Below are 27,519 nucleotides of genomic sequence, written 5' to 3' on the forward strand. Positions count from 1 at the left end.
TAAATAGTACTGACTGGAAAATCTGGCCTTTCTGATCATGCCCTGAATACTCTTTCCAGTCAGAAAGAGTACTGACTGGAAAGAGTATTCAAGGCATGATCAGAAAGGCCAGATTTACCATAGTTATTTAATGTGCTTTTTTTTTTTTTTTTTTTTTGATAGGAATTATGCATCCTGTTTTACCTATATAGGGCAAATTACAGGTGCATTGAATGCAGTATACTCCAGGATGGATCAGTGGAGGAAGTGGATGAATTAAATAAGTCTTTAATTTTGCAAGAGGTTTAAAGGTGGCATTAAGTTTGTATTTCTGTAGTATTCTGTTTATTTTATCTCACATGTCTTGTATGGAATGGCTATAGTTTTATTGTAATTTAGTTTATTTTTGATTTTAAGTGGAGTCTTGTAAAGAATATTGTTGATAGTATTTTTGCTGTAGCCATCTTTCAGGAAGGTATTGCTGATAACTTTTAATTCATGTTTAAGTGTTTGCTCACTGGAGCAAATCTTTAAAACCCTGTTTTTTAGTGTGTTAATAATGCTTAGCTTTTGTTGGTGGTATGAGCTTATGTATATATTGGCTACTATGTGTAAGCTTATGATAAACAGTAAAGGAAAGACTGCTAGAAGGAAGACGAGTGACAAGTGTATCTAGAAAAGGAAGTGTGTTCTGACTTTTAATTTCAGTTGTGAATTGTATGTGTTTGTATTGTTTGTTTAGGTGGCTGAGGGAAGTGTCTGTCTGGCAGCCATGGGACCAGATAACTAAAAACATCAGTGTATCTCAGCCAGACTTTGGGTTTTCAAGTAAAGGAACCTAGAGTACATTCAAAAGCTTCCTTATAAAAGTTGGTAATTGGTAGGGGGGGGGATAGATAATGGTGTGCCCATGGCAGTGCTTTTGGTGTATTTATGTGGCAAAATACTTTTGGTAAAAGTATTTTGCCACATAAATAGCCAGAACAAAAGAGTGCCATGATACTGGATGGGAATTTGCTCAAAATTCCCACCCAAAATTCCTGAAAACATTCAAAAGCTTCCTTATAAAAAAAGTTGGTAATTGGTACTGGGTGGGGCGGGGTAGGTAATGGTGAGCCCATGGCAGTGCCTTCTTTTTGGTAAAAGTATTTTGCCACATAAAATAGCCAGAACGCAATGAGTGCCATGATACTGGATGGGAATTTGTTCTGTAAAAGAAGAATTGTGTCATTGATTGCGATACTTGTGAAAATGGCAGAGATGTCAAATTGTCTAATAAATCACTTTTTCCAAATGCAATGTCCTCAATTTTGTTTACAAAGTGTTGTGTGTTTTTAATATAGGAGAGGGAATGACCTCCTACCAAACTCTTGAGTGGTGATGCTTAACAATTGATACCTTCAACTATCAGCCAAAGCGTTTTTATATAATTCAGTATATAGGGTGTCTCATAATTCTTATTCTTAGTGCAGTTTTAAACTTTAATAGGTCCAACATTATAAAAGTTACAGATTTATAGTATATAATAGCTTAACCTTTTTCTACAAGGATTTGTTTCTTATTAGTGCTCAACATGATCGCCATCTTGTGTGATGCATGTAACTAGTCGATTTTCGAAGCTCCAGAAAACCTTTAGTATTTGCTGAGTAGTGACTGCATTGATTGCATTTGTAATTTTATTAATCTTAAGGTCATAGAGAGAAGCAGGTTTTGAACCATACATGACTGTTTTGATGTGACCCTGTAAGAAAGTCCGAGTCAGGTCAGGTGACCAAAGTGGCCATGTGAGAGCACCTCTTCTGCTGATCCACCTGTCTGTGAAAGTGTCATCCAGAAACTTTCTTACCTGTGTTGCATAGTGACAAGGTGCCCCATCCTGTTGGAAAATGGTTTTATTCATAAGATTTAATCTCGTTAATTTGGGAATAAAAAAATTCTGAAGCATTGCTAAATAAGATTTACCCCGACATTGGACTCATAGAAAAAGAATGGCCTGATAATGCAACTCTTAACCGTGCACCACACATTAACTTTTCGTGAGTCTCTTTCGTATTGCCACATTTCCTGTGGCTTCTCTGTACCCAAAATGTAGCAATTGTGATGATTAACTTTCCCACTTATATGGAATGTTGCTTCATCTGAAAAAAATCAACATGTCAATAACATCTGTGTCATTTTCCATTTGTGTCTTCATCAGTTGACAGAAATCCAACCTAGCATGGTAATCTTCTTGTAGCATTTGAACAGTCATAATTTTGTAAGCATGTTTATGGAGTTGTCTGGTTAGAATTCTGTGCACTCTGATTTAAGGTACATTTAACTCAGCAGCACGTTGCACTGATTTCTTGAGACATCAAATGCCCTTTCGATTTCAACCACATTTGCTTCCCTTGATGAATGCCTCTCTGATCTGAGTTTGTCATGAATTGATCCAGTTTCTTTGAATTTTTTCATCCAGTTATTAATTAAATTTCTCTGGGGAGCCTCCTTGTTATAATGGGTATAGAATTTTCTTCTTACTGCTTATGGACTTGAGTTCAGCAAGCCACAGGACACAATTGACTTTTTTTTTTCCAACATTTGCCATATCAATCACACCAGTCTAAAAAAAAATATGGAAAATGTAATAAAATAATATTTATGCATCAAAAATTCTAATAGTTATACTTTTAAATGATAATCATTGCAACGCTGTTAAAGATCAAAAGTGCACTAACTGTGTACGCTCCAGGTGATGACCTTAATATGAAGGTTGAAACGTCAGGAAATTAATTATTCCAAACATGGTTGTAGATCTGTAATTTACTAAAATGAATTTCTTTTGTAATGATGAGAATCAAACTTTTGTCTTTTCCAGTCAAAGGGTGATTGTCCCATTGTTCTTCTAACAGCACATGCATGGAACTTAATGAATTTTAATTTCCTTTTAGATTTTTAACACTGCTCTAATCATAGATCAAACCCTGGAAAGCTGGTTTATTATTAACATCTGACCTCCTGAGTCAGAGACTCATTGTGCAAACTGTATGCAAAATTTATACAAACTGTAAATGGCAAACATTCATCAGAATTACTACTAAAAAGTTTTATGTTGCAACTTTTATATAATTCTCTATTTTCATTTCAGATTCATATATTTATAAACCTGAATTGTTTAATACTTAATTTTCTTTATTTTTGGTATTCTCCACATAAGGTGAATTTAAGTTCTGCTCATACAGGATTCTGTATTAAACTTAAAGATAGCCTGGACTTTGAATTCTTATATTGATATATTTCCAATCTGATTATGAAAGGTGGCAAGTTTTTTTATCCAGCAAAACAGGTGAACTAACCAGAATGACATGTGCAATTTACAGACATAAAATGTTAGCCTCATATCCTTAGTTCCTTTGATCATAATTCCAGAAACAATTTTGTAAATAATTTTAGTCTAGATTGATTATGCTTTAATAACTAAACTTTCCAAGGATGCAACCTTAAATATAGTCGGATATAACTGACCAAAGAGAAAAATGGGATCTGGTCAATGTATGTCTCTTCTATCAAAGGTTCATCACTGGGATTTGTTAATAATAACATACAAGCCATGCTGAAAAATTTTCTTCTAAGTTTACAAGCTAATGTGTTAAGAAATGAAGTCAAATTCAGCTGGAAACAGGACTACTTTCTCCTCTCACTACTACTATGTCTAGGTAGTTTTAAAGCAACTAATCTAGTACCATTATTTGAGCTGTTTATATTCAGTATGGCTCTTAACAGAATTACTGAGCTGGACTCTGTTATTAGTATTGTAAGGTATGGTTCCTTTCTTTCCAGTGGAGAACTAGCTTCCTCTAATTTTTGTCTGAGATTACTTGTTTTGTAAAATAAGTAAAATGTGTAGATCTGTCAAAAACATCTGTTTTTGACAGATCTACACAATCCAACTTCAAGGCCTTTTTGACTTCAATTGGTTAAAATTAAAAGGGTCAAATTCATGTGTTAACTACATCATATTTCATAACTTAGGTGAGAGATAGAGCATTGAAACTTACAAAACTCATAAACACTTAGCATATATGTAATTTTAAGTAAACATTTCAAAATATTGTGAATTCATTATTTGAGACAGATCTTAGTATCTTAAATCTCTGATCCTCTTACTGTTCTCTAGTGTGAGGTTAATCCAGTGAATTTCAATACTACCAAAACTGCACTTCATCTTCCTTCTCACTTTTAATAATACTGAGATTTTCATGTAATATCACACCTTACTCCCTTTTTCCTGACATAAGCATGTCATGTCCATAACCTCAAAAAAACATGTTATTTTCTGCTCCTGACATTATTTCTCACTTGTAACAGTACATAAATATCAAATCCATTTTGTCTTAGAATGTCATTCTCACATTTGGGCTGGTGCACTAAATTCTTCCTTAAGCACTCGATGCTATCCAGAGGAGCATAGTCTGCTTAAAAAGTGACCCCTTTTTCACATTCTCTCCATTCACTTTCTTATAGATGCTCTGCATTATGCTTTTCTATGGTAAATTACAGGTGTTCTGTAGGTTATTGCACTAACAAACTGGCTACCACCATTCTTCTGTTTTCCTCTGAACATGTAAAAACATGAGCAGCTGTTTCAGCTGTAAACATATCTGATCTGCTTGTCATCCTCCTCTTTCATTTCATGACCATCTGTTCATTAGAACAGCTTCTTTCATACTGTTTCTCTCATTTCCAGCTTGATTGTGGATAGTTTTGTTGAAATTTAGTTGAAATTCAAACCTATAGCTTTGAATTTCACTGTGGCTCAGTTATTTATGAAGGTGAGAGATGGGAGATTATTACTCATGGAAGCCTGAAGTGTCTTTAATTTCCAGGTTTAGAGCAGAGTTTCCAGATTATCTAATTCTTACTTAATTCATAGTCTTACGGCATTATATTAGGTATACAAGACTTTGTGGATGGAATACAAATAAAAGTTCATTTTTAAGGATGTTAGCAGTGCATGGACTATGTTTTGAAGGAAGCAGTATCAGACTGTACTCAGGGTCATGAGGATAAATCAAATAGGAGTTGGATGAGTAACATTCTTAAGCAGGAGGTACAAAAAAAATGTAGAGGATATATAAAGAGAAAAATGATTTGCAAACTCAACAGCAGTACAGATTAGCGACAAGAAGGGTGATCATTATACAGGGTGGCCATAAAATAACTTTCCCTCTTTGGAGGCATCTCTAGCTAAAACCAATAAACAGAATGAGACCAAATTTTATATTGAGACTTTTGAAGGAGATGATTTCCGCAAAAAAAAGATTTAGTACCAAAAGTCGCCGATAGGGAAAATTTTGGTGCTGGCAGAGCCAAAAACAAGTGGATAATTACATTAAAGGCAGATAAAATGGAATAATAACATTTCGACAGTGTAAGCGACAGCCGCGTCACTCATTCCAGCTTGATATGTGGCGTGTTACAATGATGATAATAATAATTAAACTAAAATAACAACTTGCGAGAGAGACAGAAATTAATGTAGTGATTGAACTCACAGGAAATAATGTTTTATTCATCAGAATCAGGATCCCCTGGACCACATACACGATTTTCAATGTGCTGACCTTTCTTGTGTGCGACATGCTCTACAGCTGAGCGTAAGGAGTCGGATTGGATGTTCATAACAGCCCGTTTTATGTTCTCTTTCAAGACATGCAAGTTGGCAACGCCACCAACATACACAATGGATTTCAAATACCCCCCACAGCCAAAAGTCACATGGAGTGTTGTCCGGGGATCGAGCGGCCATGCTGTTGGAAAGAACTGACTGATAACTCGACAGTCATTCGAATAACTGCCTGAACGCTCCCAATTCCTTTTTAAGTGGAGTTGGTGGCGCTGCTGTCACGTAGGCACAATAAAATTTGCATAATCCTTTTTACCTGCGTTTACTGCAAATATTTGACTGCTTTCAGCTCCACCAGCGCCAAAATTTCCCTTATTGGCGACTTTTGGTACTAAATCTTTTTTTCATGGAAATCATCTCCCCATGCCTTCAAAAGTCTCAATATAAAATTTGGTCTCATTCCGTTTATTGGTTTTAGCTACAGATGCCTCCAAAGAGGGAAAGTTATTTTATGGCTATCCTGTATTAAGGAAGGCAAAGTCAGATTATGAGAAGAAATTTGCTGAGATGTCTTTCACTATGTGGTGAATGTAACAAAGAATGTTTATGGAAAGATAACTTTCATGAGTACAGATGGTAAGGAGGTGACACAAGTAGTTGAATTTGTGAGGAATCATTTTGCACTTGTATTATCCATGGGAAGATATTGTGGCAACAGATGCTACAAGGACTAATGTGGGAATTGAAGTATATGCATTAGAAGTATTTAGGATCTTTCATAATCTTCACGTGATGGCTGAGGGATTAGATGGGTTATTGGCCTGCACATTGCTAGAATTTATAAGTGAAGTAGCAGTGCCTTTTCTTCCTGATATTTATTTATATGTTCTTACCAAGTGCCTCCATAGTGCAATTGGAAGAACGATGGTACATTGTGCCTTTCGATTGGAAAAGGCCTAAGTTTGATGGGTTTTTATAGGGTTTTTTTTCAATTGAAGGTAAGCAGGCTGATCTCATACAGAGGTGGTGGATGGTAGATGATGTAGGTGATGGTAGTGGAGTTCTGTGTAGTTGGTGGATTAAGTTAAGATTTTAGTTAATTATTTGCTAAACATGGGTTGAACAAGTGACATATCAGAAGCTAAGAATTTCATATGGTGTCTCTACACAAAGAAAGCCAAACTATAGTTTATAGCTAAGAATTGAAATGTACTCAAGCAAGCATGAGTAGAGTATTGAAATAGTATTATAATAACCAGAGTTTACAAAATAATTGCTGCAATAGTAGTCGAAAGGTATTAACTACATCAAGAAATGAGAGAAGATTGAAGAATATTGTGAAGAAAAACTGCTTCTAAAGTGTAAAGTATCTTCACAGGAGATGGAAAGAAGTAGGTGTGAATGTGTCTAAATCTATGACATTGAGACGACTTCACAAATTCGGCTTTAAATTGAATTACTAAGAAATATATTCCTAGTTTAATTCTTTATCCAAGTGTAAGCAAACAAATCTACAACATTGAGACGACCACAAATTAGGCTTTAAATTGTGTGTGCTTAAGACTTCAGGAGTGGCTAATTCTTATATAGAGGCTAATGGCTTAACATCACTTGCCTTAGTATCCCATAATGCAAAGCACATATCCTTATGGACATGTATAATGCTATGCATTATAGGAAGGATCACTACCCAGATGTATTATACATACCATTAAAAATCTGGACATGTATAATGCATAGCATTATAATGATATGGGTCTGACTCCCACTGATGAGACCTCAATAAAGGTCAAAACCGGTCTAGGTAGTGACCCTTCCTATAATGCATAGCATTATACATATCCATAAGGATGTGTGTTTTGCATTATTATTATTATTATTTCGGGCAACTCCAAGGAGTCGACAGACTCATCGAGAGAGGCCCTAACATCATGTCAAGAACAACTATTCGACATTCACACAGTATCTATAATATTCATAGTCATAGCACCCACAACAGACTCTGGCAGCTTATTCCACTCATTCACCACTCTCCAAGTAAAAAACCTAGCTCTAACACTCTTGCTGACCACATTCTTGCCCAGCTTTCATGTATGGCCCCTAGTCCTTCCACCACCACCAGTCCTATTCTCAAAAATATCTTCTGAATTAATCTTATAGAAACCCTTCAGTAATTTGAATGTCTCAATCATATCACCCTTTTCCGCCTATCAACCAATTTTTGCAACCCACAAATCTTCAACCTGTTCTTATAAGGTTCATTCCATAGACCTGCTATCATCTTGGTCACTCGTCTCTGGATCCTCTCCACCTCCTCCCCATCAAGAAGAAACCCTGGCACCCATGTCTGGGCACAGTTGTCTAAATGGGGACTTATCAAGGCTCGATACAGAGGAACAATAACTTGTTTGTCTCTGCTTGCTAAATTATTTTTCAGCAATCAAGTGATTTGATGAGCTGATTTAGCCACTTTTGTGTTGTGTCCCCTAAACTTCAACTCCCTATCCACCAACACTCTCAAATCCCTGGCCTCATCAATCTCCTGGAGTACGGTTCCACCAATGTGATATACTGCTGCTAATCTTTTCACCCCAAAATGCATAACCTTACATTTTGCTACATTAAATTGACATCCATTTTCCTTAGCCCAGTCCTCCAAACTATCCAAATCATCTTGCAAAAATTTTGACATCATGTGCACTCACTATTGCTCTACCCAACTTTGCATCATCAGCAAACAAGTGAGCACTTCCTCTCAGATCCTTTCCTATATCGTTAACGAAAAAATTGAAAAGTGGTGGTCCAAGAACAGAACCCTGCGGCACACCACTAGTCACGAGCCATCTTTTGGACTCTACTCCTGAATAAACCACCCTCTGATATCTCTCTATCAACCACCCTCCTATCCGTCTCACCAACCCTATATCCATCCCCATATGCTGCAGTTTACCGATTAGAATTCCATGTGGTATCCTGTCAAAGGCCTTAGCAAGGTCCAGTAGAATCGCTGTAAACCCATTACCCTTATCCAGTTCAGCCATCACTGTGTTATAAAACGTGAGCAAGTTACTGAGGCATGATCTACCCTTCACAAAACCATGTTTTCCCCCATACAGTATCCCATTTTCATCTATCCAATCCTGTATTTTTCTCTTGACTAATTTCTCCAAGACCTTGACAACGATTTCTGATATGCTAATCGGTCGGTAATTTACAACAGCAGTCTTGGAACTTCCTTTATGCAGTGGAACTATTTTCCACTCTTTCCACCCACCCCCCCCCCCCCTCGGGACATATCCAGACCCGAGACTCAAATTAAACAAAATGGTCAAGGGCACTGACAATTCTTTAGCCGCTTCACGTACGACATGAGCTGGTATACCATCCAATCCCACAGATGTATCGACATTGAGGTTTTGTAATAGACTACTTAACTCCACTTCATTCACCACAATTCCCGTATAATCTGTTGGTTCATTCATTCCTGCAATGTCACCACCTGGATGATATATTCTTGCAAAGTGCTCGCTCAATAATTCCACTATATCAACTGATTCGGTTACCTCCCTACCATCGGCATTCTTTAAAATCATTCTGCCATATACATTTTTTCTTTTACTTGCTACATATCTAAAAAACTGCTCAGGATTCTCTTTAGCCTGCATGGCCAATGTTCTTTTGTAATCCTTTTTTGCTTTTCTTACCACACTCGTTACCCTTCTGGCCTGCGCTTTATACTGCTCATGTGCCTGCCGGTCATCTTTCTCCTTAAATTCCCTCCATAGTTGTTTCTTTTTTTGCAGCTCAAGCTTAATGGTGTTATTCATCCATTTAACCCCTAGTTGATTTATTATTCGGACTCTAGGTATACAGTCAGCCATTGCTTCATGCAAACACTTCTTAACTACCTCCCATGCACTATCGACTTCTAGCCCTTGCAGTTTTACATGCCATGGCACTGAACCAATCAAACTCCTAAGTTTGTCATATTTACCAGCCTGATAATTCTGCATGTACCCTGTCTTAATTGTGAATTCCACACCTTTAGCCACCTCCCAAGTCAAGACCCTATGATCACTCTCACCAATTGGTGGCATCGTGGTCATATTCGTTACTGCCAAATTCTCAGATGAAATTACTAGGTCAAGCACTCTCTGATCCCTAGTATTTTCCATTACATGCTGCCGCAGATAGTTAATAATCGCATAAAATCCAATTCCTTCCTCCCATGTGTCCTCTCCTTCTTCCAATCAATGTTACCATAGTTGAAATCACCCATAATAATTACCCTCCTTCCACTCATTTCTTCTATTTGCTTATGCATACTATCTCCACCATCTATTCCATCACCTGGTCTATAGCAGCACCCAACTGTATATTTTGTTCTGCTAGTTTCAATCTCACACCAAATAGCCTCAAATGTGTTCTTTTCTTATCCTGCAGTTCCACTTCTATTCTCCTTGGCTGTAGCTCATCGGCTATCATCAATAACACTCCCCCCCCCCCATTTTATTCTCCCTGTCACTCCTGAACACATCATATCCCTCACATTCAATCCCACTAGCTATATTATCTTCTGTCAGCCATGTTTCACCAATGCCAATAATCTGTGGCCTGGAAGTGCCAACCAAGGCCATTATTATTATTACGGGCAACTCCAGGGAGTCATTAGACTCATTGAGGGAGGCCCCAAATCATATTCATTACAACTATTCGACATTCATACAGTATCTATCATACCTCGCCTTAAACTCATTCATTGTCACAGCATCCACCACAGACTCTGGCAGCCCATTCCACTCATTCACCACTCTAAAAGTAAAGAACCCAGCTCTAACACCTTTACTAACCACACTTTTGCCCAGTTTCCATGGATGTCCCTTAGTCCTCCCACAACCAGTCCTGTTCTCAAAAATATCTTCTGAATTAATTTTATAGAAACCCTTCAGTAATTTGAATGTCTCAATCATATCTCCCCTCCTCCGCCTATCAACCAATTTTTGCAACCCACAAATCCTCAACCTGTTCTCATAAGGTTCATTCCACAGACCTGCTATCATCTTGGTCACTCACCTCTGTATCCTCTCCACCTCCTCCCCATCAAGAAGAAACCTAGGTGACCAAATCTGGGCACAGTAGGCGAGATGAGGTCTTATCAATGCTCGATGCAGAAGAACAATAACCTGCTTGTCAACGTATTCTTCAGCAACCAAGTGATTTGATGAGCTGATTTGGCCACTTTTGCAATGTGCCCCCTAAACTTCAACTCCTTATTCACCAACACTCCTAAATCTTGTGCCTCATCAATTTCCTGGAGTACAGTTCCACCAATGTAGTAAACTGCTGCTAATCTTTTCACCCCAAAATGTATAACCTTACATTTTGCCACATTAAATTGATATCCATTCTCCTTAGCCCAGACCTCCAATCTATCCAAATCATCTTGCAAAATTTTAACGTCATCTGCATTCACTATTGCCCTACCCAGCTTTGCATCATCCGCAAACAAATTAACTGTACCTCTGAGATCCTTTCCTATATCATTAATGAACAAATTAAACAGCAGTGGTCCAAGAACAGATCCTTGTGGCACACCACTAGTCACAGGCCGTCTTGTGGACTCTACTCCTGAATTATGGGATACCAAGACAAATGATATGAAGTCATTAGCTTCTATATACGAGTTGCCCAGTCCTGAAGTTACTTCAGGTGCAAACTTTGTTTGCTTACACTTGGGTAAAGGATTAAACCAGGAATATCATTTCTTGGCATCTTTAATTTATAGTATAATCAAGTGGAAAAACTTTCAAGTACTAAGAAATTCTTGTGCACTTTATGTTACTGGCATTGGAAGATTTGTAAGATTCAGCTTCTTGTCATTCTTCCAAGACCACTACTAGATGGCTCAAGGAAAGGCAAATCAATGTAATTCCTTGGCTGGCGAACTCACTAGATTTAAACTCCATTGAGAATTAGTGGGGAATTATGAAGAAACATCTTCAAGAAGTTGCCCCAAGAGACAAAAATGACCATATGAGCATGTTTTGATAAAAGCTGCAAGTTGCTAGTAAATAATATGCCCAATGGTTCCGAATGGTCGTGAAAGGTAAGGGGGAATCCAACAAAGTACAAATTATCATATTGTTTCCTTTTGACTGTAATTTTTGTGCATTTATTTTCGCATTATTCTGATATTTTGAATAAGCCTCTGTAGCTCAGTCATTATAGACGAAGCCCTGTCAGAGAGACCTGGGTTTGATTCCCGTCCATGACATGAGGAACCTTTATCTGGTCTCTTTTGACTAAAGGTGAGTTAGCCGGTCTCATATGGAGGTTGGGGAGTTTCACCTGGAAACTTGGCGTTTTCATCCCTCAGAACAGACAAACCGGCCTGTGAACACACACGATTTACAGTCATAAAATACACTGGTTGAGCCCCTCCTAATGAGGGGCTCAACCAGCCCTAAGAGATGGTTGAGGAATGGGGGGAACACCACATGAATAAATAAATATTTTGAACCATGTTAAAAATTCTAATTTTGTGAATGTATGTTTTCAAATAAGTCTTCTTATAATTTATGCTACATTTTTGTGTTTACATGGTTATATAATCTATAAAGTATGTAGATTTAGATGATGCTAATTTATATTTGGTAATAATTATTTTTCTATGCAATAAATTAGAATTGCCAATCATTTAACACAATTTCTTTGATTATTTTTTATTCTCCTTGCTAGAGGATAATCTGTTGCATACAACTCAGTGTCTATATATAATACCACATAATGCTCATCAGTAGTATTTTTTTGTTTGTCGATTGTGTGTGTTTTCTGGTAAATTTGGCTGTATGCAGGATCAAAAAGCATGGTTTCTAGGGGAGGGGAGCCCCTCCATATGAAATTGGCTGACTTTTCTTTCAGTTGAAAAAAAAGTGTATCTAAAGATTTTCTTATTCTCTTCTTTTTACAAGAATCAAACTTGGGGGGGGGGACGTGCACCGTCCCAAGGTTGCGCTAGTAGTACTTAACCAAAGGATTATGAATTCCAGCTGTTCAAGAAACACTGCAGATTTCTTTCTCTTTTTTAAATATTGCTTCCACACACACACACACACACACACAAGAAAATGCAGTCTGTAGCAAATCAATGTGTCTGTGGGCAGGGATCAAGAGAAATGTAATTTGTTGATATTCTTTTTGAAGAGGGAAATATCTGTCTGAAAGATGTAATATGGCAACAGACCATCTGTCAGACAGTGGCTGGAAAGAGCGAGTTGGGGAGAGGGTTTGTCAGTCAAACTGCCCTCCTCTGGATAGTATGAAGAATTTTTATAGGTATTTTTGGTCTACCACACAAAATGTGAGAGTAGTATTTGAAGGTTTGACAGATTTGGGAGTTCAGAATTAACTAGACAAATAAAGTATTATCTTGGGTGAACAAAGATCCTAACTTTTTTTTTGGAAGCTGAGGATTGCTATAGAAGTGAAGTGCCAGGAGTGGCTAGTAGAGCGCTTGAGAAGAGTTCTGGTCTTGACTGCTGAGCATTACCAAAGGTAATGGGAGAAGAATGAGGATTGTTTTTCTGGGGAAAAAAAAAAGAAAAGAAAACATTGTTTTGGAAGCATTGAAATGACTAGGTTGTTATTGAAGAATAGTATTGGGGGGGGGTCAGTGGTTATAGATCTCTCAGTCCTTATGTTCAAGCATTTCAGCATCATCAAATTCCTGATATATATTCTTAGGGAGTGTACAGGATATTACGATAGTACCACAGGAAAAAGTTAGATCATTACTTACTTCCTATCAACAGATAGGAATCTGCAGTGTTTCCTCTAAATTAATCTGTTATCTGTCAAGACTCCAATATCATCAGATGTAATATTTTCTGTCTTCTAAGATGCATCTTGCTGTATCAATCTACCTAGACTTTGGTCTTCTTCTGGGTCTTTTTCCTGCCATTCTGGTAAAAAAAAAAAAAAAAAAAAAAAGCTAACCTTTCTTCTCTCGTTCTGTTTAAGTGATCACACCACACCTGAAATTAGCTCTGCTAACACATTCCTGAATGCTAACAAGTTCTTTCCTAATATCCTCATTTTTAATATGTCATTGATGCTATCTGTTCACTTCCTCTAATCTTTTTGAGAACTCTCACATCTGTGGCTCAAATAATCTAATCTTTAATCAAGCACTTTATTTCTAACCCTACTCCTCGCATTCATATTAACTTAAAACTGGTTTGAACACTGTCTTGTATACTGCTAGTTTGGCTAGAGTGTTTTGGCTAATTTCTCTCTTATTTCATATGAATTTATTCAGTTGACTTCCTGCCATACCAGACTTTTCTAAGTCTGTTGTCTATTTCCATATCTAATGCCTAAAAAACTGAAATGTTTTACGTATTCTGTAGGTTCTCCATTCAGGATGCAGTTGATGTTTTCATTGTCTTTTTATTGCTGATTTTCATGCTCAATTTACTATAGCAGTTTAGTCAGGGAATCCTGCAGACTTCTACTGGATTTATTTGGGATTATAGCATTGCATAAAGTAAACAGCTGAGATGAATATCAAGTTTGATATCAATTTTAATGCCACTTGGAGATAATGTGCACCCTTACCTCACACCTCTTTAACATAAACCATCTTCCTGTACTTCCTTCACTAACTGCTGACTCAGCTCATATTGTCCTATATAATGTCCAATTTACACCATATAACTGTAGTGTTTTGAACAACTTTTCTCTTGGTACCTTGTCATATGGCTTTCCAGATCTACAAAACTTAAATACAGATCCTCGTTATATTCCCATGATTTCTCACCTTTGTCTCTTAAAGTGAAAATTTAATCCTAACAGTCTGTTTGGCTTGAATCCAGTTTGTTCTTCTCCAAGCTTCCCTTCCACAATTTTTCATTACTTTTTCTGAAGTATATGCTGGCCTGGTTTGCTGAGTGGTTAGTGTATCTGCTCTCCAGCCAAAAGGTTGCAGGTTCAAATCCTGCCGTGGGCATGGATGTTTGTGATTATCTGTAAAAATACAGATAATCACAAACTTTTAATCATATTAAAAGTGGTGGTGGTGGTTGCAGGCAGTAGATGGTATTGGTCTGGACTGATGGAGTGGATTGAGTGGTGGAGACAGAGTTGTAGGTGCCCTCCCTCGATGAGTCTTTGGACGCCTTGGAGGTGTCACATAATAATATTTCTCTACTGAGTGTTCCTAACCAGGTACACTCAGTAGAGAAATTCCTCTAATTCTCACATCAGTTTTATTTTCCTTTTAATATTCCAATCATCTGGAATTCATTACTCTGACCAGTCCTGAATTATTCAGCATAGTCACTGTAAAACTTTTATACTTCCATATTTGATAATTTTTGAGCATTATCTGTCCCAACTGCTTTTTCAACATTTCAGGCTTTGGATAGTTTTTTCTAACTCAGTTATTATTGATGTGTATTCTTGATTGTATTTCTGTTGAGTGTTTACTGCCATCGTGCTATCACTGCTTGTTTCATTTAGTAATCTTTCCAAGTAATCACTCTCCAGACATTTGGAATACCTTTCTTCAGTTTTCATGTCACCTTATTTTTAATCATTATTTTTGATATATAGTATTCTTTCCTCCATTTCTGAGCTTTTTTCAACAGCCTCCAGAATATTTTACCACCTTCCTGATATTTATTTTCTATGTTCATACCAAAATCTTCTTCATGTGACATCTGTTTAGCTCGTTTTACACAGTACTTCACTTTCTTACATTTTTCTGTATGTTTTCTCGGAGCTCAAGCTGGCTGGCTTGACTTGCCAGGAACTTTCAATAAGCTTTCTTCTTTCCCTTGCTTCCTTTAACCTCCTGAGTACTATGGAGATCTAGTTTTTATATACTTGCAATGAACCTCACTGTATGTGTCTGGATGAATCAATGAATGTTTTCTTTAGGGTGTGGTTCTTATTTAAAAACTTTCATTTTTTTGTGAATAATGTTTATGTATTTGAGTTTATAGTTAACCTCTGAAAACTGTTCAAATTTGATTTGTTTTATCTTTCCTACACACCTGTCTTTTCTACAGGTGTGTAGGAAAGACAATTTTAACCTGCTTTGGCACTAAATGGCGATTATTTCAAATCCTCTGTATACACTCTTATCTTCAACCAGTGGGAAAACATGGCTGTCAACAGTAACCTAGTCAATGAGACCTTAATTCTTGCATCTTCTCTCCATGTGAATTTGTGCACATTTTTATGTTGGAACATGGTATTTGTAATAACTAGTCCATGTCCTGAATAGTAATCCAGAAGGTACTTCCCATTATTGTTAGCTTTGCTCTTTTTCCAAATTTTCCAGACATTTTTGTGTCTGGTAATCAATTCCTACTCTACTGTTTACATTAGCTACTTGGACGTTTTTTTTTTAAGAATTGTCTGTTATTGCTGTGCTGTTATTCTGTATTATTAATAAACATTTTTTACCTCAGTTTACCTCTGTTTTTATATTTTTTTTAATTGTGCCAATTCATGGGATTTCATTATTGAAATAAGTCCACTTCCCTATCCTGATATTTGCTCACATCATGCTACTTGATATTGCCTGCCATTCGAGAATCAAATTTTTTCATATTTAGTGTTGAATACTGTACTATAGCTACTCCTTTTCCCTTATTATTATTATTGCCTGAATATAACATCTTGTATTTGTTGCTTAGAAAAGTTTAATCTGTCCCCCCCCCCCCCCCGGAAATGCCTACCACGTCAATCCAGTACTTATCATCCAATTCGTCTACTAGTTCCATTTCCTTTCCATTGATGCTTCTTATGTTGATTGTGCCAATCTTGTAGTTTGTTTAGTTAGGATTTGTTTGAGAACTTCAAGTTCGTATACGTAGAGAGGAATGGAGAGGGTTGGTGATATATGTATGTGATGAAATGAGTATGCTGAGGACCACCTGCATTAGTAGGAAAATCCAAAGAAAACACAAAATCCTCAGCCTTAGAGAAAACTAGTGATCAAATTATTAGATATTAGATGGCAGACCATAAAATGGCAATTTGCTGAGAAGTACTCAATACCAGACCCTATCAATTGCTTTGGAAATGTTGAGTGAAGCAGCATGGATTTCTGTTAATCTTTCCATGTAATAGGTGATGTATGCAAGGAAATATGCTGTGAATCTTGATTGGCAGACACCATATTGACTGTTGCTAATTAGTAAACAATTCTCCATGTGCTGATTGTTGATAACCTTCTCCATTACATATACACAGATAGCACAGAGAGGAGACCACTGGGTTTGATAGTTTAATGGTCGGCACATATTATTATTATTATTATTATTGTTGTTTGCATCAACTGAGTCTGGAGCACATCTCCTCTTGAGTACAATTGGAATACTATCAGGGTTAGAAGCCATTTTTGGTATCTCCAGGTTCAAGATTCTTTGGATGCCTTTCTTTTGGAGGATCTATGAGCCATGCAGTCTAGCATTGCATGGGAGAATGGCAGCTTTTTCTTTAGGAAAGAGATGGCGGTGAAAACACAGATGGACAGAAATTGTACCCATTTGTTTTTGTATGATTTATGCATGACACAAGTTTTATACATTTGACTCTTTTTTTTCAAAGTCTGACTCAGCTTTAGTAATGAGTGTCTTGAACTTGTTGTGGGCTTTGAATGAAGCTGAAGTTTTTGTCTCAAGCCAATTATGTTATTTTGAACTGCATTGAGACACTTTCTGGAAAATGGTTTGGATACATGGGGAACAAAAGTCTTCATTCCAAAATAGAAAAAATTTTGCACAGTACTGTGACGTAGGGAGGAAGAGTAAGTCTCTGAGATCTTCTCAGAGAAGTGATCTCATTGTTATAGGTTTGCAATATTTGCATCTTGCTAAAAAGACTAGATTTCATTAACATTTATATGAGGAATCTCTTATAAGGGCTTTCCAGTTGAAGGTAAATTAGCTGATTGCACATAATGCGAACGTGATTTTTTGAAATTCCTGAAAATTTGGTTTCTGCTCTATGTTTGAAGAATGCAGTTAGCAAGCTTATTATGCTGATGATCAGCTTTAGTTGCCTTTTCTGTAATCCAACAAATGGCAATCCAAATATGTTGGATCTGTTAACAGTTTTTCCACTTGGTTATGCTATAAATTAAAGCTGCCAAGAAATTATATTCTTGGTTTAATCCTTTATCCAAGTGTAAGCAAACAAAGTTTGCACGTGAAGTAATCACAATTGGACCACTTGTATATAGAGACTAAAGACATCAACATCACTTGCCTTAGTATCCCATGATGCAAAGCACATATCCTTAATGCCTTCCCATAATGCATAGCTGCTTTGCATCATGGGAAGCTAAGACAAGTGATGTGAAGTCATTAGTCTGTATATACGAGTGGCCCAGTCATGATTACTTCATGAGCAAACTTTTGTTTGCTCATGAAGTAATCAGTGTAAGCAAACTTTTGTTTGCTTACACTTGGATAAAGGATTAAACAAAGAATATAATTTCTTGGCATCTTTAATTTATAGTATAACCAAGTGGAAAAACTTTCAACATCTATCTCCAATTTAAAGTATTTTAGTAATAAGATGTGATACCTTTTGGCTACTTGTATATGGAAAATATGACTTCTGCATTACTTCTACCTTGATATCACTTCTGGGTCTGGTTCCCACTGATGAGACCTCAATAAAGGTCAAAACCGGTCTGGGTAGTGACCCTTCCCATAATGCATAACGTTATACATGTCTGTAAGGATGTGTGCTTTGCATTATGGGATACTAAGGCAAGTGATGTGAAGTCATTAGCCTCTATATATGAATTACTCAGTCGTGAAGTTACTATATGCACAAAGTTTGTTTGCTTACACTTGGATAAAGGATTAAACCAAAAATATAATTTCGTGGCATCTTTAATTTATGTTGGATCTGATAAACTGTATTAAAAATTTCCAAGTGTTTTTTTGCAAGTCCATACAAATTCTCATAATCTATATCATTTTCAGATGGGTTTTTTTAAAAAAAACATTTCGCAATTAGATAATGTATGAAATTTTGTTTGTCAAAGAATTTCACTTGCTTCTCCATCTTTTTCTACAATTAAAATTCCTAATTTTTAACAATTTCCAGTTATAAAAATTTAGTCATGAAATTATCTAAGAAGAGCTTTTAAAGTAGGGTGCATATAATTATTAAAAAAAAGACATAATCTGTTGTTCATATAGCTATTATTTTGACTATAAAAATTATTAATTCAAATTGGAACAAAACTTGTGCAAAAATATGGACAATCAATTTATAGTATTTAAAAAGGTACCCTTTTCATTGGGATATTTTAATGTAATGTGTTTCTTGCAGCTAATTAACACTGAGTAATTAATAGTTAAATTGGTAAATAGTAAATAAAAAAGGTTTTTTTATATTTACTATTTACTGCTCTCCAACTAACAGGTTGTGTGTTCAAATCCCAAGGTGGGCATGGATGTTTGTAAAAGTCTGCTTAGACGAGCTTGTATAGCATCTTGAATTTATAAGGCTTCTTTTTTAAAACAATAAAAAAATTATTTTTCTATTAATAACGAAATGAAATTTCCAGTAAAAGTATATAACAATTACCTCAAAACTTACTTGCTCTTCTCATTTGATGTTCTAGCGGTTTATTTCTTGGAATTTTGCTCTAGTAGCCAATTTGGCTGGCATTTTCTTGTCTCTTATGCACTTTTCAAAAAAATGTATTTTTTCCCCCCAATATTTTATTATTGTTTTTTATTTATACACAGACTTGCCAAAATGATGCACTTCATTCCTTTGAAATAAGTTTTTATAATTATCATTGATGTTACTATGCAGTCGATTTTTCTTCTTACTCCATAATAAATTAACTAAAGACAAAACTTCCTACTGCAGCAAATGGAAAATTTCTTTCCATTTAACACTAACAGAAGTCTGATGAGCATCAAAAATGCAATTTTTCCTTCAGTATAACTTTTCAGATAGTAAGATTTGTTAAATAATCTTGGTCCATGAATTTATAGTTATCAAGCTAGTGATGACCTTTTTCTATTCTACGATTTATTTCATGCAGTTCAGAACAGAATTGAGTTATTTGAAAAGCTGAGCTTGTTCTGTTCTTTTATTCCATTACTAGAGCCCCCATAGCTCAGTCTGTATAGACAAAGCCCTTTGTTAAAAAAAAACTTGGGTTTGATTCCCACATATGATGTGAGAAACCTTTATCTGGTCTCTTTTGACTATTAACCAGTCTCATACGAAGGTAGAGAATTTTTCCACCCGGAAACTCTGGTTTTTTCACCCCCGAGTTTCCGGGATGAAAAAACTTGAGAACTGGCATACCAGTCCCGTGAACACACACACACGGATTTATAGTCATAAAAAACATATATGCTCAATCCTTAATCAGGAGGCCCCCCCCCCCTCAAAGGGATGGGAGAAATCCCATATGAATATTATTATTATTTCATTACTGTATTTATAGAATTAATCTACATAAAACTTAAGTTATGAATGTGCCAGAAAACTATTAATCAATAATGCAATAACTTTTCAACTGCCAAACAAGTAATTTCATTTTGTTTAATTTTACATTTGGCATTGTTATTTAATCTGCATATTAATGATATTAGGATATCTTTAACTGGTCATGTACAACTGTAGATGATGCAAAACTGGGGAGAGAGTGATGAGGAGTCAAGCAGATGTTTGTGGCCTTATAGGAGGACTTGAGATTGAGTGGACAACAGTATCAAACTGCCAGTTCAGTGTTGCAAAATGTAAGGTTGTGAAATTTGGTAGACAACAATGGAATGCAAAGTATACACTTGGCAGGGAAATTTTGGAGGATGACATAGGAGACCTTGAGCAATGGTGGACAAGGATCTGAAATTCAGAGGTCTAATTGCAGAACTTGTGATGACATCACATCATATTATGGCAATGATGTGGAGGACTTCTGCTTGTAGAAATAAAGAGGTTCTGGTTCCATTGTATAAGGCCTTGTATGGATTATTGTGCACAGATTTGGTCCCCTGGTTTTCACAGTGATGAGGATATGTTGGAAAGGATCCAGAGGAGACTAAGGCAGTAAATTGTGTTTGGAATGTGGGATATGAGGACAGACTGAGAGAATGCAGTTTGCAAAATTGTGTAAATAGGAGGAAGAGAGAAGGGATATGATTGAGAGATTTAAGCTGATAAAGGTTGTTACCAGGTTAATGTGGAAGAAATTTTTTTGTTTAATGTGGGAAGGGGATAGAACAAGGGGACATTCTTGCAAGTTGTATAAGGATGATGTGAGCAAAGCATAAGGAGTAGGTTCTTTGCATTGAGAGTGGTTGGTCAGTGGAATGCTTTGCTTGACATTATGGTGAATGCTTATACACTGAATGAGTTTAAAGCACAGTTTGATGGGTTTTGTGTATGTAACAGTGTATTTGTCTCCTGCGATGAGTTTTTAGATTCCATAGAGGTCTGGTATTAATGATAATAGTTACAAAATACAGGTGATGCTGCCTGTGTGAGCAGAATAGATTTATGTGGAATGTTAGGTTTTTAAGCATGCACTTGGAAATAATAAATGGCATTCTGTACAATTGGCTTGATTGGAATTCTTTTCAACCAGGCCGATATTCTGCTAGCCTGGTTGGCCGAGTGGTTAGTGTATCTGCTCTCCAGCCAAAGGCTTTGGGTTCAGATCTTGTTGTAGGCATGGATGTTTGTGATTGTGAAAATACTAGTGATGGTGATGTGGGGGGTGGTAGATAGCATTGGTGTAGATGATGATGGTAGTTGCAGTTCGTTGTATTTGGTGGACTGAGGGTTGAGACAGAGAGCTGTCAAGTAGGTGCTCTCCCAAACATTTCTTTTGAAAAGAATAGTGATAAAAAATATATATATATATATATGTATTGTTGAAAAAATAAATTCCCACATAACTAGTTTCCCATCCTTCTGTAATCTGATGACTGATTTTTCTTAGTCCCAGCACACTATCGTTCATACTACTGACTTGTCATGTGTATATATATATTTTTTTTTTCTTTCTTTTTTTGTCTTGTTATTTTTATATTATTTTTATCTCTTTTTATATTCAATTCAGAATTTAATGTTTTGTTATACTTTCCTAACCATTTTCATGTTTTTTCTGTCATTCTCAGTTCTTTATTTTCTTCATTATTGTCAGTTGCATATTGTTTTTATGGTCCCATTATAAGCTTCAGTAATAAATTAAAAAAAAGGAGACACAAACATAACTATATTTGCCACTCAGAAAAATTTTGATGATTATCCTTTCTTTCAAGAATATACAAGTATGGTTTATCATCAATATTCTTTTTCAAAAAAAATTAAATATTAATTTATAAATTATCTGATCCTTTACCTTTAAGGAATTGGTTACACTTGGATTCTCCATTTCCACTAGTTTAGCTTTTGTTATATAGATTTACAATTTTAGGAGCCACATGAAGCTTAGTTATCTATTTAGTTTAATTCTTTATCCAAGTGTAAGCAAACAAAGTTTGTGCCTGAAGTATCTTCAGGACTGGGGCAACTCGTGGTAAAGGTGGTAAAGTTCTCATCACTTGCCTGAGTATCTCCCATAATGCAAGTGATGAGAACTTATACCACCTTTACCACAGTTGCCCCAGTCCTGAAGATACTTCAGGTGCAAACTTTGTTTGCTTACACTTGGATAAAGGATTAAACTAAATAGATAATTTATAGTCTAACCAAGTGGGAAAAAACTTCCAACATGAAGCTCAGTGTTAGAAATCAAACTATTGTAATAATTGACATTTTGAAAAAATTGTGATATAAAACTTCAATAATTTTGAGTGCTTATCATTTAATGTTCTGCATAAATCACCCTACTATTTTAAAGTTAAACAGTGCAATATCAGCTATTGCTGTGAATTTTCTCTACTGTTGATTTCTATTTGAAATATCTGGTGAAATGTCTTCACCAAAAACATAAGTTTTGGCTATAATGAATAGATAATTTTATTTTTTAATTATAATTAAATGGTTACCAAAATTAATAGGATGCTAGGAGAAAATCCAAAATTTTTTCTTTCTAAAGAACACAGTGACAAAACTCGCTTTCGACAAAACAAAAATGTATGCATCTCCCCCCCCCCCCCCCCACTGACTTTGTTTTGAATGATCTATTGTGAGAACTTTATTATCTCATTTTGTCTTTGCATGTTAATTAATTTTCTTTGAATGTTGATAAATGCTCTAATCCTATCTGCATAATGTATTATGGCTATCAGTTCATGTATTCTTCTGGAAGTTTGCCTGTATTTTGTGATGAAAACCAGTTTCCCAGAGTTAAAAAAAAATGCTGCTACTTCCATATGAGACTGATAAAAAAAAATATATATATGTATTTTTTCAACTAACCTTCAGTTGAAAAACCCTGATAAAAGTTTCTATCTTACACTAGATGGGAATTTTGTGACTCCTACCCATGAAAGATTGTAAACTATAAATTAAAGATACCAAGAAATTATATACTTGGTTTAATCCTTTATCCAAGTGTAAGCAAACAAAGTTTGCACCTTAAGTATTTTCAGGACGGGCAACTTGTGGTAAAGGTGGTATGACTTCACATCACTTGCCTTAGTATCCCATAATGCAAAGCGCATCTCCTTGTGGACATGTATAATGCTATGCATTATGGGAAGGATCACTTTAACAAAGATTGTAAACCTATAGTATATCAGTACTTATGATGGGCTAAGGATTTTTTCCTGTTTTTAATTTTTATAATTTTTTTTGTTTTTTAAATTTATTTTTTACCTAGTCTGGGAACCCTTCTATAGATACCAAACATGGAACTTTTCAAGCCCTTCAAGCCTCCACTAAGCAGAGTGGGGAGGATCCCCCACTGGGTGATGATATTTATCTACCACCTAAAGACATCTATGCCCATAGTGAGATTTGGACTTCAGCCTATCAGTTGTTGAGCAGACACATTAACCACTCAGCCAGCCAGGCTGGATTTGAACCTAGATCTTTCCACTGAAAGTGTTTTGTTGATGATGAGCTATGGATGCTTTCATTTTTTTATAAGACTTTATTTAGTTAAGTAATAAGGAAAGAAAAAGTCATTTTTTTGGAAATTATTGAAAATGTAGAATGCAAGTTTTTATTTCAGGTTGCTGTGTGCAAGAATATACTGGTGACATAGAAGTATTATTCATGAAGTTGGATGGAAACTAAAATTTTGCCAACAGGATAGCCTAGAATTTGTTGCAGGGTAACAAATGCATGTTTTTTATAATTAATTATTTATCTAACATGTATAAATAAAATAATACAAGTAGGGACTAAGTACAAAAATTTGCAAAGAAGATTAAATGCATCCAAATGAATATATTGCATATAAAATTCAAAATAATATAACTAATATTACCATATATGTTGGCATATAATGATATTTTAAGTTTAAAAAAAAAACAAGGGGAGGGCTTTGTTTTATACTCCTGTCATAAAATTTTAACCTTTGAATTCAGTGATATAAACATCCTCGAGCATCACCTAGCTCTTGCAGCAATGTGTTTTGTAATATTGTTATGTTAGACACATGTAGCGCCTCCATAGCGCAATTGGAAGAACGATGGTACATTGCGCCCTTTGATTGGAATAGGCCTAAGTTCGATTCTCGTCACGACGGGAGGAATATTTATCTGGACGATTTTCAATCGAAGGTGAGTTTGCCGATCTCATACGGAGGTAGCAGGTGGAGGTGGGCGGTTGATGGAGATGATTCGTAGTAGAGGTTCGGTGTAGTGGTTGAGATAGTTGTAGGTGTCCTCCTGCGATGAGTCTTCGGACTCCTTGGAGGTGTCAGGAATAATAATAATGTACTGTGTTCTTATGAGCTTTTGGCATGTTAATACACTGATATTTCTATTTAATAAATATATTCACTAGGACAAGCATGTAAGTTTTTTTTTTCTTTTTTCCCCCATTTAAATCCTAATGAAGCCTTATTGGTGCTCACATGTATGTATTACAATGAAACTGAAAAGTGATATAAATGTAACAATTTTGAGATGAAGTGATTACTATGCCTTGCATTATATTATTATTATTATTCCTGATATCTCCAAGGAGTCCGAAGACTCATCGCGGGAGGACATCTTCAACTGTCTCTACACCTTACCTCTACTACGAATCAACGCCATCTACCGCCCACCTCCAACACCACCACAACTAGTAATTTTTGTCTGTAAATTGCGTGTGTTCTGAAGGGCCGATTTGTATGTATGCGGGATGAAAAACCCGAGTTTCCGGGAGAAAAAACCCTGCTACCTCCGTATGAGATCGGCTAACTCACCATCGATTGAAATCGACCAGATAAAGATCCCTCCCGTCGCGACGAGAATCGAACTTAGGCCTATTCCAATCGAAGGGCGCAATGTACCGTCGTTCTTCCAATTGCGCTACGGAGGCGCTATTAAAGTAAAAGTAATGTGGAAAAAAGCAGTCCACGGTATTTGAAAAAATTTGAGGTGTAGTACAAAATAAACATTTTGAAAAGAGATTTTGGGTAACTGGGCAGTTTATATATCCAGTTTCCTTGTACATTGGGCATATGTCATTTATATCATTTAAATATATACTAATCTTAGGAGTTCTATTTCTGTCATTTTTTTAGTTACTAATATCACTGCAGCTGACTTGTCTTTATATGTACTGTTAACCCCCATGGGTAATTCGAAAACACATGCAGGGAACTGTAATTATACAGAGTCATAAAGTCTTTGTGTATTTTTAAATTTTCATAGCTTCTGTTCTATACATGATAAAATCAATCTGTAAAACATTAGAAATGCAATTCAGTGAGCTTCAGCATGTACTAAGAGTGGTTTGTTTATTTTATTGTAGTTTAAAAAAATTTTTTTTGTAGATTTAGGATTGACCAAATGCTTCAATAGAAGAGAAAGTAAATTACAACAAAGATGCATCACAATAGGAATTCCATGACTTATTGGATAAATAAGATTAAGAAACAGGTTCCATCAGTGATAAACCATGAGTGGGATATTCCTGACTCAACAGTGCATAAAATTCTCAGAATGAAACATTACAGGAAAGCCTAAAAATCCACCACATGTTGCTGGAAGAGGATTACCATCACATTTGATTTTCTGTTGCAAAATAATGAAAAACTTGTCCGTAATTCTTTATTTATGGACCATTTAATGTTTTCTGATGAAGCAACATTTCACATTAGTGATAAGGTCAACATGCAATTGCTGTATATGTAACGTGACCGATTTTTTTACAATGAAAAGGAGGACGAAAAAATTTAAGAAAAAAGTACAACGTAAATAAATGAAGCATTTTATTAATTTAAACAAAAATACACTAATTATGCTTACATCCCTTTTAATTATTTAATTAAACGGGTATTTTTCCACTGAATGAATATTTTTTGTCAATATATCATTTTCTAACAATATATTGGAAATTTCAGAGCAAGAAATATCCTTCATATTGAATTTTACGGTAAGTGCTGCAGCTAGAGTATCAACATTCAATCTTGATTTCTCACTTGTCCAAAAATCAATACCAATTGAAAAAACTCTTTCAACTGCTGCATTAGTTCCAGGGCAGCACAACGTAAATTCAACAAGAATAACTAAATTTTCATATGGAATGTGTTCATTTTTGAAATGGTTAAATATCAAGGGGTGCTTAAGGGTCAAAGCTGTATAACTGAGAGGAGACCTCCACATAGCCTTAAAAGGAATGCAGAGAACCGACCAGGGCTTCTGAACTAATGTCCAATCCTCACCTTCTCGTGGTGCACCGTGTTGGGTATCTACTTAGATACTGAATGAACGAGGATGGGCTGGCAATTTGGGATTTAGCCGACCAAATTGTATTCTTATTGGTTAAACCAAAATAAAAAATGATGGTACAACATGACAAAATTTCATGCCGGCTGGGGCGTCGCCCGGTTAAACAAGGCCCCCGTTGTTTCGGCCAGGGAACCAGGGCGAACAGCAAAAAGTCAGCTACTAGAACAAATCTGAAAACAAACCCCAACTCAACATCACCAGAGTTAAAGATCGGTACTATCAACGTAAGAAGCCTGAATGGCAAAGAAATGGAGCTAGCTGAGTAATTAGATAAGTACCAGATCGACATAATAGGGGTGACTGAAACAAAAAAGACCAAAACTGGTGAGATCTTTCTGAGCAATAAATACAAAATGTTATATTCAGGCAATGACAATCAAGGAAAAGAAGGAGTAGCCATAGTATTCAACACAAAATACGAGGCTAATCTTCTTGAATGGCAGGCAGTCTCAAGTAGAGTAATGTGGGCAAATATGAGAATGGGGAACTGGACAATGAGACTTATTTGTGCCTATGGTCCCACAGAAGGTTCTACTAAGGTAGAAGTGGAGGAATTTTTTGAGGCTTTAGAAAAAGCAACTGACACAATGAAAAATGAAAAGTTGGTCCTTGTTGGGGATCTAAATAGCAGAGTAGGAAATGATTGTGAGACATACAAAAATATTTTGGGAAAATTTGGAGAAAAGAGCAAAGCTAATAATAATGGCAAATATCTGTTGGATTTCTGCTCAGGACATGGACTGGTTATTACTAACACCATGTTCCAACATAAAAATGTGCACAAATTCACATGGAGAGAAGAGGCTTGGAATAAGAAAAGTCTCATTGACTATGTTATTGTTGATAGTGATGTTTTCTCCCTGGTGCAGGACACCAGAGTGTACAGAGGATTTGAAATTGGAAGTGATCACTATTTAGTCTTGAGCAGGATAAAATTGAATTTCATATTGAAAAGAATAACATGTAAGAAAGTTTTAAAGCGAATAAAAGTTGAGCAGCTCAGATGTGAACTGTAGACTAAAATACAGAAAGATTATTGAA

At 35.9% G+C, this 27,519-nt stretch overlaps 1 protein-coding gene across 6 annotated transcripts in view; it reads left to right on the forward strand.

Moving 5' to 3' along the window:
* Positions 1-27,519, forward strand: part of LOC150095108 (MAP/microtubule affinity-regulating kinase 3-like) — a 360,635-nt gene that overhangs the window by 21,896 nt on the left and 311,220 nt on the right. For all 6 annotated transcript variants that reach the window (XM_090411526.1, XM_090411530.1, XM_090411532.1 and 3 more), the window contains one exon: positions 23,763-23,864. The gene's annotated coding sequence lies outside the window, so the exon portion shown is untranslated. The remainder of the gene's footprint in view (positions 1-23,762; positions 23,865-27,519) is intronic.

The sequence above is a fragment of the Typopeltis vanoorti genome, chromosome 21 (genome assembly GCF_054136105.1).
Source record: "Typopeltis vanoorti isolate ZY-2024b chromosome 21, IOZ_Tvanoo_1.0, whole genome shotgun sequence".
Classification (NCBI taxonomy): Eukaryota; Metazoa; Arthropoda; class Arachnida; order Uropygi; family Thelyphonidae; genus Typopeltis; species Typopeltis vanoorti.